General features: G+C 37.8%; 1 protein-coding gene across 2 annotated transcripts in view; it reads left to right on the top strand.

The window, feature by feature from the left end:
• LOC139119773 (uncharacterized) overlaps positions 1-14,705 on the top strand; it is a 66,365-nt gene that overhangs the window by 14,855 nt on the left and 36,805 nt on the right. The window lies entirely within an intron of this gene.

Here is a 14,705-nt window from a genome sequence, read left to right as displayed (position 1 = left end):
AAAATTCTAGATTTTACCTTGATTGTGAAGTACAGGAATTGTTGCTTTACATGTATAATCATACTCTCTTCAGTTATGTTTAACTCAACATTTACACCTGATATTCACATACTCTAGACATTTTGCAAGATAATATCTAAGAAATATGATGTATGTAATACCCCACTCATTTCAAGAGCCATGTTAGTAGCAGAGCTCTGTACAGAGAAGACAGCACCAGGTAAATTCAGGCTGAATCTGTTTATAGACTCTGTAAAAGAATATACATTCAGAAGAGGTAACTATTGACAGTAGCATGGGGTTGTCCTTGAGTTTTACTTTCAGGTTGCAGGGTCTATCCCTGTAGTTCAAGATGGGATGGGTGAGTGAATTTTGTGTACAGATAGTGGGTATAAATGTAACATCCTATCATAACTAGCACATTGTAATTCATTACCAGTATATTTTGGTACAGCCCATTTGTTTGGGGTTTTTTTTGAGCAAAATTGGAATAAAAGAAAACTGGAAAACAATACAAACAGAAAATGTAATATTTTTGTCTAGAATCTTCTTTAGTCAGCTTGTTGGTTACATATTGTCGGCCTAAGGGCTTTGAGTGTAATTACATGTCAACAATGAATATATTCACCTTTTATACTTCAAAATGTAACTCCGAGATACCTACTGATGCATAATGTCTGATATTTTTCTTTATTCAAAAGATTTAGGTCACCTGCTAATTGATTTTGGCAAGCTGTAATTCCAGTGCAAACACAAACATCCCTATCTGGCTTTGAAATGTAAGATTAAAAGATTAGAATGGTGCGACTAAGCCCTCATTTATTCATACATAGTACATAGTAATATCAGAAACGTGTCAGAATAAAGATTTGATAAATGCTTGTAACAGGAAATGCCATGTAGTGTTTTCATAGCAGGTGCTGGTTGCTTCATATAGTCTCAGCGCTCGCAACAAACTGTGCTTATATCAAATGATAGTTGCTAAGTTGCAGACAGACTTTTAACTGCAGGGCAGGGCTCCAAATCTTTGGGCATACATATATAATATATATCAAAACAGAGTACATTGCTACATTGCAGAAATGAACTTCATTAGTGTCAGGTTAGTGCGTTGTGATGTTTTTAAAAAAGAGACCTTATCCAAGGTTAGTGGTAGGCTGTTGCGTACATATTGCATTGAATGTGATGTCCAGCCAGTAACTCTGCTGCTGAGAAAAGCAAAGCAACTTAGGCCAGTCAAGGCAAAGTGCTTTGAAGCTGTACATGTGAATTGGATTGTGTGTAACAGTGCGGTTTTATTCACTTATTGTGAGACTTCAACTTTGAATCATTCAGAGATCAAGGCAGTATTTTTTAAAACTTTTCAATAATTTATTTTGTGAATACTGGTAAGTGATTATTTTGATCAGATACAAAACTTCATGGTTGATTCTAATTGTAGCCAAGGTTTTGTATAAAAAACAATTGTCAATATCTTGCCCTGGGACCCTGGTTTTCTCTTCAGAGTTTCAGTTATCCCATCACATGGTCAATGTAAACCTTCTTTGAAATTGTCTCTGAGCTGAAGTCTGTTTTTTGGCTCTGTAAAAGGTTTGAGTGTTCAGCTTATGAAATGCTAAATGCAGGAACTTCCGGTCTTTGAATGCTTCAAGTGTAATTCTGACATAATGATGTTGATCACACTATAAACAGACACGTCATCTCAAAAAGCCACACACACCATAGAGGTATAAAGAGACTTTTTGCCTCCATGCATACTCTCAGTACCAGAATACAACAAATGAAGTCCTGTGTGTAGACATAGATAACAGTGGGCAAACTGTTCCCTGTCTTTTCATTCCACATGTAGCATCAGTGTGTTCTGTGACTAAGCCAGTCTGCAGTAACATTTACTGATGTACAAAAACTCACGTTGACATAAAAATTAATTGTTGTACATGTGCCATACATACAGGGGTACCACATACAGATTTTCATAACTACCCAAATATCTTGTATGATAGAGGGTTCAATCATGGAGCTAAGCTCCATGGTTCAATGATGTAACAAAGTTTGAGCTGTCCCTTTACATAGCTTTGAAGGTCATGTATTGCTCTAAAAGTCTAATAGATGAGGGTTACGGGAGACAAAAGCAGTAATTAAAACAAAACCATGTGGATGAGGTCTATTGTTACACTGATTGAAACGATTATCTCCAGCCAGCCATAATAATGTTTGTATGGTGAAATAAAATAGGAATTGTATTCATGTGCAGTACCAGCCTTCTTTCCACCTTGGAGCCTCAACTATTCACTGAGAGAGTCCTCATTAAGAGAGACATCCATGGGAGTTTAGCCAAGTTGATGTGCCGCTCACTCAAGATTGCATTCTGTAACTCAAGAAAATTGTACTTATTTCATGTCTTGGTACAGAATTGACTCACAGAAATTGACAGAAATTTCTATTTTGACCCAGAGAGTTCAGAAGATGTGAAAGTTACATTTTAATTTCGGACTCCCCATGCCTATACCATAGCACGTTCCCTCCAGAGACAGTTGAGGCACAGACCCTAAGGGAAACGGTTTTTTTTAGGGACTATGGTTGAGGGGAATGACCCCCCTGTCTATGCCTGTACCCACATGGGGTCATCACTGAGAAGTGGTCAATTAACACTTCTTTTATTGTCTTTGTTCCAAGCTGCCATGAACAAACAAGAAACAACAAGTACTCACAAATAGTCTGGCCTGTATACAGATACCTTGTCAAGTGTCCTTTGATGGAGTTCAAGTTGATTCCTGAAACAATTATTTCCAATATTCATAGTAATTGCAGCAGGAGCCACTGAGTCTGTCACCTTCACTGACAGTAAAAGCCATGGAAAGTGATCATCATCCGTCATGAAACAATCAAGAGTTAATTGCCCTCACTTCAATGCATTGTCACCTCACAGATTCATTACCTGTGAAAAATGATGGGTTCGGTTGTAAGGGGAGGGCAAACAGTTCAAGTGCAATCAAGATAGTATAGATCATAAGGCCAGGGTGATTGAATTCTTTGTTTTTACAACCACTCAAAATTTATATGGGTAGGTTGGTAAAGCAGTTCAAAAACACTCATGATACTTTACACATGCAAGTTTTATCTTTACAAATGAGTGCCCATTCAAGAATCACAGCAGAAACTTCTTTTTCATTTCCATAATTAACACTACAATGTAACATTCTGCAAGCATGCAGGTGTTTCAAAGTATATTTTACAAAATTTGTGAACCAAAGATTTGTGGGCAGAAAAGCTGTGTGGTAGCACCGTATTCACAATCCATTTTTTTCTATCATGAAAATCGAATAAAATGTATGGATGCTGTGACACAAAACAAAGAATTTAATGGTACTTGTACTACAGCCTAATCTGAATAGGCACAAAACAGGTAATTTCATGCTGGCTCCTGCCGTCACCTTGCCATATACTTGTATGGATCCAGAAGATGATAGCTATGTTTGTTAAGAGCGTATAAACTGATCACACCTTTTATTCAAAGCCAAACACTGGCAAACAGAGTTTTGATTGCAACAGTATCAATAATCCAAACAAATCAAACATTCTTTTCCAATATTGACTGACTGTACCAGTCATTGTATTATGTATTTATTTCAGTAAAGAAATTTTTTTGTAAACGTTGTTGTACAGATGTAGAAAACAGAACATCAGTTCAGGCATTTAAAGAAAATTCTTTGTTTGCCATCCTTTGATTTTTGAAAAACCTACCAGCCCGCCAGGGAAAAAAAAACAAGCATGCAGACAAAAAACACAGGTGTATTAACATAAGCTCAATTTTTATTTGGTTTCCTTTGGAAAAATAATATTTTTATTTGTAATAGTATTAACATTGTGTTTGTTTTCGTAATTTTTTCTGAAAACCAACCAGCACACAGACAGCAAACAAAGAATTTTATTTAACATGCATAATCCATACACCTTCTTGTATAGAGAGTCCATGCCAAAACTACTGTCAGTAAACCTATACTTCAGGATTCAAGAGTTTCCACATCATAGATTCTGTTGATGTTTTCAGTTTGACAGTCAGAGCAGATCATAGATGCCAGACAAACTGCACATGTCAGGACTGACTTACAAGCTCTGTGTTGAACAATCAAATGTAGTCTTGAATTTTTGTAGCCAACAACTATATCCAAAAAAAATATATGTTATAGCTGCCGTTGTTAATGGTCACTACAAGTTACAGTATACCCTTGTTAGAAGCCCTACATGAACAGTTTACATACATGTACAAGCTGTCATCATGGATGCGGTAGGGGACAGTATTTCTCAGTCATAGGTCAAAGGTGACTAGATAAACTTCAACAAACTTTAACTGGTGTCTTGTTTGTACATTTGTTGTTAGGCCCTTGTTATTATTCCATTTTAGCCCAGTTTGCTTTGTGTCGAAGGTGAATTTTGTTTATCAAGATTTGCAGGATCAATCTGATAACTGAATCATTGTGGGATGTCAAAGCCCTTTATCGCCATATGCACATGTATTCTTATCTGGCTTTACATTTAGTGAATGCATGCACAATGTGGAGGAACAATAGATATTTAAGAATGGATTTAGGGAATGTGGTACCAACTGGACCAAGATTACCGGTCAAGATTAGTGGTTGACCGGAGACAAGATTTGCCCAAGAAATTTCAACAGGGAACCTGGATCTTCACTGTGATTTTACATGATGCCTCTCAACCGACAAATTTAAATGGAAAACAACCAGGAAAGCTCTTGAGCTTTGTAAATTCCATTGTATCTTATCTCACAATGAGGATTTAATGTACTTCAATAGAGGATGATTGTATTTTGTAGATTTTAGACAGCTCACTATTTGGTCATGTGTCTGGAAAACATTTCAGTATTTTATTTAGGGTGGCCAAATAACAGTAGATAGATATTATGATCCTGCAGATCATAGGTGGCAAATTGATGGCGTGTGTGTATCATTCATGTACATGTATTTAAAAGCTCAGTATTTGATAGGGACTGTTAACTTTAAACATAATTTGATAGGGACTGTTAACTTTAAACATAATTCCTGCATGTACTAGGAAAGCCGACCCTAATTTGTTGGATTTATGTCAAAATAGCTGTGAGAATAATGCATATGGTGGAATAAAATTTGCAATGACAAAGACTGTGTAGTCTTGAACCAAGAACTAGAAATAGACGGGTGAATTCTAGTCAGGTGGTTGTGGAATGGGGTGAGGTCACCATTGAAACGACGGGGTAAAGTTTCATATACGTTGGTGTTCATGATCAAGGGTTCCTTATCGACAATAAGCTAGTAGATATACCCTACCTCCATGATATATCCATTGTTCCAGAATATCTCTGGCTGAGGTAAAAACAGTAATTTGAGGGATTTTGAAACAGTAAGTAAGTAGATGTAAAAGCATATTATTGTCTCTTCACTTCGATAAACAATTATTAAAGGTACTAGTAATAAAATCCAAAATCCTCTACAAGTATTGTGTGTTTTTCTAAAGCATTCTATTCAGGAACTACTGCAATAACGTGAAGGGATTAAAGCAGATTAATGTCAGCGCCACTAAAGGTGATACGCCCCGTCAATGCAGGTGTATTTTCAAAGGTGATATTGTTGTCCGTTATTCCCCCTTGCCAATCATGTACACTATGTTCTTTGTGTGTGATCAGCAACCTCCATGGTGTGATTAACTTCGGCATGTATGGTATGAGTTGTTGAGTTCAAGGAATCAGTGACTTCTATGCCGTGCATTGTGAGATACATTCCGCTATTGGGAATAACGGAACATTTACTAGTGTAGCTAACCTGCCGACTGACAGTGCTTTGCTTATTACTTCAATGTAGTTGGCTTGCCAGTATAATGCCAATCCTTTGCCTCAAACTTGTATTTCCAGTCCAAAAGCAGGGCTAACTTCTAGACCACCAGCTTGATGACAGCTCTCTTTCTTTCCACAGTCAGTGTGACTAGCTTGCCAAAAAACATTGCTTTTCTTTCCAATGCGTGGCCTTTACCACCTTGCCTTGGCCTAGTCATACAAGAACTCCCAATGTCACTGTCATAGTAGAAGACTCCAACCTCTCTCAGTATACCTGGCATGGCAAATCAGAGAGCTTTCTTCATCTACTGGTATAACTCATTCAATTTGTCGTACTATTGGTCTTTTTTTTGAATCATGGATCAGGTCATGGAGGCAGAAGAAAGTTAAACAAAATGATGAGCCATCTCAAATTTTTGCCTGTCAGGCTTCATGTACATCGTGTTTGACAGCATAGTGAAGTCATTTGACATTGCTGAAATTGTTACAATACCGATATTTCAAGTCATGTTAAGGATAACACTGTGTCAATATGGATAACACTGTACAGTGCTCTGAAAGTGGAGCATGACTGGTACTTTTACAAGTTTTCATATGTGGAACAGAACATGATCTAGCATTCAGGGTCACCACAGATGTAAAGAAGAATACAAAAAGTCTCTTTGACTCGGTGAAAAATGAAATAACTGATTTCTGTACTGACATTCTTCCTCAGAAAGGAGCGAAGCATCGCAAACCAGGCATGAAGCTCCATGAAATGTAATCTCTACAAAGTTCAGGATCTCATTTGTACTTTATGGTTCTAGAAGCATTCCATGCTAACCACTTCAGTGAATAGTGGTCAGGAAATGCCAGCATGTAAATCATGCCAGGAGATGGGGCTTCCAGCTGAATAGCTGCATGGACACATTGATGTACTTATCCCTCCACATTCATTTGGTTTGACAGTTAGTTTGTCATGAATTCAAGATTGTATTTCATTGTTTAACCTCTATGTACTGATCACAAATTGAACTAAGTACACCCACATGTTCAAAATATTTTGATGGTTCAGTATTTACTCTGTATCTTTTTCTCTTAAATTTAGTTTGTATACATTGTGTACTGGTATACATTTCCCATCACTGTTGACAGCAGGAATTGCATGTTTATCAAGGAGGAAGACTGGAATAGAGCTATCTGCTGAGTTCACTGATCTGAAGCTGTGCTCGAGTAAGGGATAAACCAGTGGAACAGAGGGGGGGGCAGATAGCTGATATATACCTTGTTCAGATTGACCACTTTGCATCGGTGAAGCACCAGTGCTGGGCCGGGGCCGTCGTAAAATAACCAATGTGGACACGCTGCGTCGGCCTTGGGCCGACTCAGTTTGGTCCCGGTGAGAAGGGGGGCTCAGGGCAGACGTAGGGCCGACGCAAAATTGTGCCAGCGCAAATAGCCTGTGTGGACACGTTACGTTGGCCCTGGTCCCAGTTGACGCCCTTACATGTTCATTTTGAGTAACGCATTGGCGCGTAGAATATGGCGGTTCGTGGGACTAACTGGAGCACGGAGGAGACGCAAAATGACGAGTGGTAGTCACATTTGCCTGCCTTGTGCGTAAAAACCGCCGGAAAATCATGAACAGTAGAAAGAGCGCACCAGTATTCAAATCCGCCATCTTGTTCCTTGACAGTTCAGAGGTCACAAAGGACGGCAAATTTACGTCGGCCCTAATTCAGGTACCGGTTAGTGCGGACACAGACCAAATCTGTTCCCAAATGGAGGATTATTTAGCGTCGGCCCAAATTTCAGTTGGGTTGCCAATGTGAACAACGCTATACATTTCCTTTTCACATTCAGTTATAAGTGATTTGATCTTGGTTACAGTAGGTTGTTATGTCTGTGAGAGCCCAAACAAAACAACCAAATCAAAGCATGTGGCTTTACCAGTGTCCACTGTTTTTGTAATTTAATTATCTTGTCTAGTCACATTTTATCCAATCATTGGATCTGATGTTGGTGGGGATGTATGTAATGATATCATGTAAATATAAAGATGGAATGGGATTCAGACAAATCTTTTACTTTTCAATGTAAGCTTTATTTGCTCTGATAACTGTTTTATGCAGGAATCTATATTCTTTTACAGAGTACAGTGATCAAAACTTCCATGAGGCACAGAGGTGTATTTAAAGTTGAAAGCAAACAAATATGACATGAGTATTCAAAAGAGATAATTATCTTTAATTTTAAGTGTAAGCGTCTTGACTAGAAATCATTTGCCCATTGAAAGTAATGGTTTTACATAATCACTCCCTTGTGTTTCCTAAAAACATAATGATGCCACTAGGAAGACCCACTTCCTGTGTTAATACAGGCCATCATCATGTATCAGCAATAGCAGCCATGACTTTTCCCACCTTCCAGATGTCTGGCATATGGCAGAGGTGAGCTAGGCTGGTGGTACAATGACAGTATAGATGACCATAATTATTTTTCTTAGACCAATGACAAGACCAAATGGGAAAAATCACAGTCCCTCCTCCTGTGGAGGGACCGTGGAAAAATCTCCCAACTAGTAGAAATCTGTCGTTCAGGACAACACAGTAAGTGAGGCTACCCACAATTCTCCATGATCTGTACACACGGAGATCACTCACTGAACTGACGCAAATTTCTTCTGTACACAGAACAACTCGGTCCATATTTCAAAATTCTGGCAACATAGTTCTGATAATCATAATTTTCTGATTTCTCACTGTGAATAATGAGAAGATCAACCCCTTTTCCGCGGAGGAGATAGCAATTTTGCAATTTTGTCGACATAGATTTTTGACAGCCATACACAATATTTTCAAGGAAACTAAGGGAATAAGTTGCATCTGTGTTGGCAAAAGAAAGGGTATTGATTTTTTTTAATGTTCGTAACAAAGGAAATTTGCATGTCTGACAGGTGGTATGATGAGACCATCTTAGTTGCTGATAACTTTATCTTGAAAAGTGTGCAATTTTTAGTACCTCCAAACATCGACTTCTCATTCAATTTACTCTTGAATTTTAAACAAAATCAATAATTTTGGAACATAGTTTTAGCAAATAATCCTAAACTTGATTGTAAGTTAAATATTGTTAAGAAACTGATAAAATTGAAAAAGCCTTTAGCAAAAAATGTATGAGTGAACAAATCAAGGGGAATTGTGGGTAGCCTCACGTACTGTGGACAATAGGTGATACCTCTCCTCTAATCAAGAGATTTTTTCCTCATGCACAGGCGGATAAGACATCTATAGTCTAGCAAAAATATAAATAATTAAGAAATATGAATATTAATTATAAAAGTAATCAGTTTACTATTTGATCAGGATTGAGCATCCTTTCTGCTGTGCAATATTTGAAAAATCATTAAACACATACAGATCACACTTGACACAGCTGTTTACATGTCGAATATAGTATATGTGTATGTTGCAGGGAACCTGTCTCAATGTTTTGAGTTGTACAATATAATTACCAGTACAGAGTCAGGAATCAGGACAGTGGCATGGATGAATGTCTTTGATGTTATCTGGCATTTCAGTATGCCTGTACATCTGTCTTCATATTTTCACCATTGAAGATAGCTTAGCTGATTGATGAGCTGGTGATGCAATACAGTAAATGACAGTGTTTTACAATAAATGTATTTCATTAAACAAGTGTTTGTCAATCTTCTTATGTCAGGAAGTGTGAATTCTCTGAAGTCTACTCTAGTACTGATACAGATTTGTATCATTCCTATGGAAGTTTTCAGTTTCAGATGGACATAGAGATACATGTACTAGAACATCAACAGTCATGGTTGCTGAATCACTGGTGCAAACATGCTGCTGGGATAAAACAATATGTGTTCGCACATCCAGCTACCTTTTCCCTAAGGTTTAGGGACCAGACCATTGGCAGGGTACAAATTCAGAAATATGGTTTCTTCTGTCCCGAATAGTTTATGTTAGTATTCGGATAATTGGTACATTATAGGGGAGTTTGTTGATGACTTGACAGGCAATCTTTGAAAATTTTTACCAGGCTACTTTACAACAGCTGTATACATGTATCTCACAGGAAATGCACTGAATACATGTACTTTAGTAAAAAAAATTTCAGTTTTAAAGACGCTGTTTAATGCAAGAAGAGTGACAGTGTGGTTTTCAGTGAAACCAAACATGTACTAGCCTCATGCACAGCTCACAACAGCTCCTGCCCATGCAAGTATTTGTTGAAAAAGGCTTAGAGCACAGTCCTGTGTGTGAAGGGACTTTGTTCAGAGGAGCTGATTTTTTTGTGGGCAGCAGAAGTTTAGCAGGCTGAATTCTCTCAGATAATGTTCAGCAAGAAGATTAACATGGCACCTTTTATAAAGTTTTAAGGAAACAATAATATGACAGGATTACGTGAAGAAGTAGGAGAAGTAGACTTAAAAAGAATTACATGGCAGATGAGTCACAGAACCTGTTTTCCAGACATGACATGCTCTATAGAATGATTACACAATAACATTCATAACAGGCAATATCCGTATGTGTCCACAATGAAGCCATACACTGTTGACATTTTAGCTATTTCCTTCAGCAGCAATAGTCTTTTAAGAGATATGTACATTAAACTACCGATACCCTATTTCTACATGTGTTAGTCTTTCTTAGAATTTTACTGAAATAATTCATATTATTCAGGGATGGGTCATTCACTTTCCCTTCCTTCGCACACCCCTCTGTCTTTTCTCAAATTTTCTCTATGATATGAAACCTCATGTCATTTCTCTCTGTTGTATTAGTCCTGTGTTGTGACTGTTGCAACATACTTGCAAGTAGCACCATTTTGCAGACAAGCAGGGTAAAAATACTGGGCACACTATTGCTTGGCATAGGCAGGGACAGCAAAGTTTGAGCACGACTTTTGTTTTGACCAGTACTTTTTGTTCTGTTGTTATGAACACTTTCCAATCAGCAAACTTTGACTGCCTTGAATGAAATGTGATGGTACATAGTTGTGTTAAATTGCCATTTATATGCATGACGTATCAGCTATAGATCACTAGACCTCGGCTCCTTTGCTTAATTCAGCTATTGTATGTGTTCCTTATGTTGCATCTTCTGTGTCACTGGTTCCCAAATACATGCCGTCTTGTGGGTATGGTAATGAAATTAGGAGTTCGATTGAGTGTGTGGCTGGGCAGAAAATGAATTGAAACTAATCTGAATAGCTGAATGGAAAATAGATAAGAAAATCTTTTTGATCGGATGAGACTAGCTCATTTGCAATGGTCCCTGTGGATTTAACTATCATTGTAATGGTTTGACTGTAATTATCAAAACAGCATCACCTATTTACATTTCCAATGCATTCTAAATGTGGTGTTCACCAAAAACTGCCAAAGAACACAGTGTACATGTACATTCATCGTTAATGCATGTTGAGTTGCCAAAGCACACCCAAGGGATACTGGGTAGTCTGCTTTAATGCTTGTTCATTATCATTAATCGTGATTCCAGATGAGCAAATTGCAAATTTAGCATCTACCATACTTCCGATTCCACCTACATATAGGTTTCCTGCAGAGTGATGAAGGAAACCGTTCAATCCAGAAGACATTCAGCTTCTGTGCAGTGGATAACATATACCATATACAATATTGTATGTGAACGTTCACAACATTCAATGTGATGTTGCTGTAAACAGAATGCCTATTCTATCACTATAGCAGTATTCCTCCATGCATTGTAGCAAAAGTAACTTAAAACAAGATAAGAACATTTGAAATGATTTCACTGTTCTCTTCAGTTGAACTATGGAGTGGTACTTCCATGGTAGGACACTGCATTACACAATTTGTTACATCTGTGTTTCTTGTAAAGTATTCCCTGTGAAGTTTGTCATCAACTGGAATATTGCATTCTGTAACTCGGTGGCTAATGCACCCATATTCATGAGTGTAGTGATGTAGCCCCCTGACTTTCCCTAATGTATGTAGGGGGAGGGGGGAATGAGTAGTTTCCCCTTCATACACATGAAAAAAAATAAAGCGAAAAGGTATGAAAAGTGTGTGGTCTATTAGCCTTTTTATTTTGTAACATGATTGATAGATACTAAACTTGGATATGACTGTTAACATGGTATCCTCAGGGCGAGTGCCTGGCTATAAATTGGCAAATGTCATAAAAGATAATAGTTAACAGAATTTTATTATTGTGGGAATGGAAGACATTAATTCCATGTACCTCTGTGCTGCCTAACTGGTATTTTAACTGGTATTTCATACAATAAAACTTTACTCAAGGTCAGATAATTACATGCTAGATTCAGTAGAAGGGTGGGTGTTCTTATAGAGAGTTTCCAGATGAGATTGTAACCCCAGGTATAGGCTTATACATACATATATTGTAAACTGTGGTATACAGATTTAATGGGTTCCAGATAATGCCGTCTTAGGGGCATGCAACATGCAGTGTACATTTGTAGCTTTTAGCATGACACATCCCCCATACTCTTTTGTATGGTTTCCATTGACAGATACAGGACACTCAAGGATATTAAATGTCAGCAATATTTCATGCACTGAGAAACTTTCACTCTTTCAACTATGTCACTAAATTTTATGAAATGTAAGACATCTTAAATTATTTTGAAAAATTATCAAAACATGCTTGCTTGTGAGCAGGTATAAGGTGGTATAGGATGGTAGATATATATTTGTACTCTGCAGTATCATACAGTAAATTGGACTGCGTGCAGTTCCGCCATCACATTGCCTTGAAATTAAACTTAGCCTGATGTATCACCCAGTCAAATTTTGCATGGCAATTTTGAACACAAAAACTAATGAAATGTTTTTCATATTTAGGAAATATGATGTATTCTATAAAGGTATACAAGTATGACATTTTACCTTTATTTACATAATCATAAAATGCATCAAGAGTTGAGAATGTGTCCTTCAGTTTTCATGCACAGTGTGTAGCCATATATTAAAACTTTTGGCAGCAGCAGTCTTGAGCCATGAAATCAAAGGATATATGTTACAGATGATTAGACCCCCTCACAGGCTACACTCTATGGCTGGTGTAGCCTGGCTCAGCAAACTGTCATAGCTACTTGGTGGCTATGCTAGTTTGCGTAGTCGGCTCAGTTTCTGCTGCTGAACCAAGCTACACCAGCCATATAGTGTATAGGCATGTGAAGTGCCATGAGAGCGTCTTGCAGATGATGCACATGTAAAGATGGAACACTTAGAAAATAATGATGAATTGAAAATGGTAACTGGCTTTTTCCTTGCATTGTTCAAATACCGGTAGTCAGCTGTTTGTGATTGTCTGCAAGAATACCATCTAATAGTTGACACTGAGCTCGATAACATGTTCTTTCATTTGTCCAAAGAATTCAAACACTGATATCTGGACAAAATGGTGAGAGTGAATTCCCTCCAAGCAAAACATCTGTTCAGTTTTGTCTGCAATTAATCTAAATTCCTGCCCTTTGGTGGGATTGACAAAATCCTCACCGATTAATCTAGAATAGTCTGGTTCGCTAAAACTAGTGTTTTCGAAGATAGTGTCTACAATTCTCATATCTTCTGATACCATTTGTGAAGGTCAAGTTTCCCATGAAGGAGGCGGAAGAAACGAAGTATGGGAAAAGGCTTAGCCTTCAAGCCATGACCTTGGCTTTGAAGAATAATGGACATCACAGTGAACATCCAAATAAACCAGATACAGACACACATGTTCATGTGTTTGTGGAATTATTGTCCTCAGGGGAAGCCTCCTTTCAGCCACATAAAGCAAGAAAAAACTTATACCATTTTGATTCAAGTTGTCAGTCTATGACAGGTTTTGTTACTATCCAAGTAAATGTACACAAGTTTAAAAATTTACAGAAATAGTAAAATTTCAAACAAACAGAGCCATTTACTCTGCAGGTATTCTGTAGGAGATAACTGGCTGGGCCATTTTGTGTGAATTCACATAATACAAAGGAAAGCTGTACTGGAGGGAAGAGGGTGCTAAGTGCTCGTCCACAACACAAAGAACATGCCCCTGGTATTAAATACATACCTGTGTGTGTGTGTGTCGTGAAGGGAGCTAGCTATCACAACACTGACAGTGACTTTCGTGTGTTTGAATAAAGGAGACAGGGTATATGTTAGCATATCATCAAAATTGATGCTACTTGCGTGTTGTTCATAAGTATGGAAAGGATTGAATATATCCTACTGCTATTTACTATTTTATGATCACTAAATGGAAAAGTAGATACTTGGAAACTGTATCTAGATTAACATAAAGATAAAAGGCAAGCCCATAGACAGTTTCTCTATTGCCTATGGGTAGCCTAGGTGCAATAGACAAATAGATTTGTTTCCATGTTATATCACAGGGCTTGAATTTGGAGATGTTTTAGCACTTTAGCACTACAGTGAATTACAGGACTTCGATTTTAAAGGTACATGTCAAGACACTCACCGGTATAGGGCTCACATTATGCTAGGAGTTAGATATATAGCGACAATTACATATGGTACAAAGTTAATTGCAGCATCATGTTCTTTTCTTGTCAAGGTAGAACAGCTATGAAAGCCAACTGCTGCTGTCCAATTATACCATTGGTGTTGGAGTTATGAATCCACAATTCATGCACTTGCATTCTGTGTTCCCACTCTCAAAGGGCCCTTCTGTGAACTAATGAGCATCTCTTGCTCTGCCATTGATACCCATTGAGAACCTTTCAATGAGATCGTGTACCTCTTTCACCGGCATATTGATTTTTTCACGCCACCTCTAAGTATGACAAAACACAACTGATGGTGGTCCCATTGGCTTCTACATGCTAACTTTTAACAAGTGTTCTCCTTGGTGACAAATTA

The sequence above is a fragment of the Ptychodera flava genome, chromosome 20, assembly GCF_041260155.1.
Source record: "Ptychodera flava strain L36383 chromosome 20, AS_Pfla_20210202, whole genome shotgun sequence".
Taxonomy (NCBI): Eukaryota; Metazoa; Hemichordata; class Enteropneusta; family Ptychoderidae; genus Ptychodera; species Ptychodera flava.
This window is presented reverse-complemented; position numbering and strand designations above follow the sequence as displayed.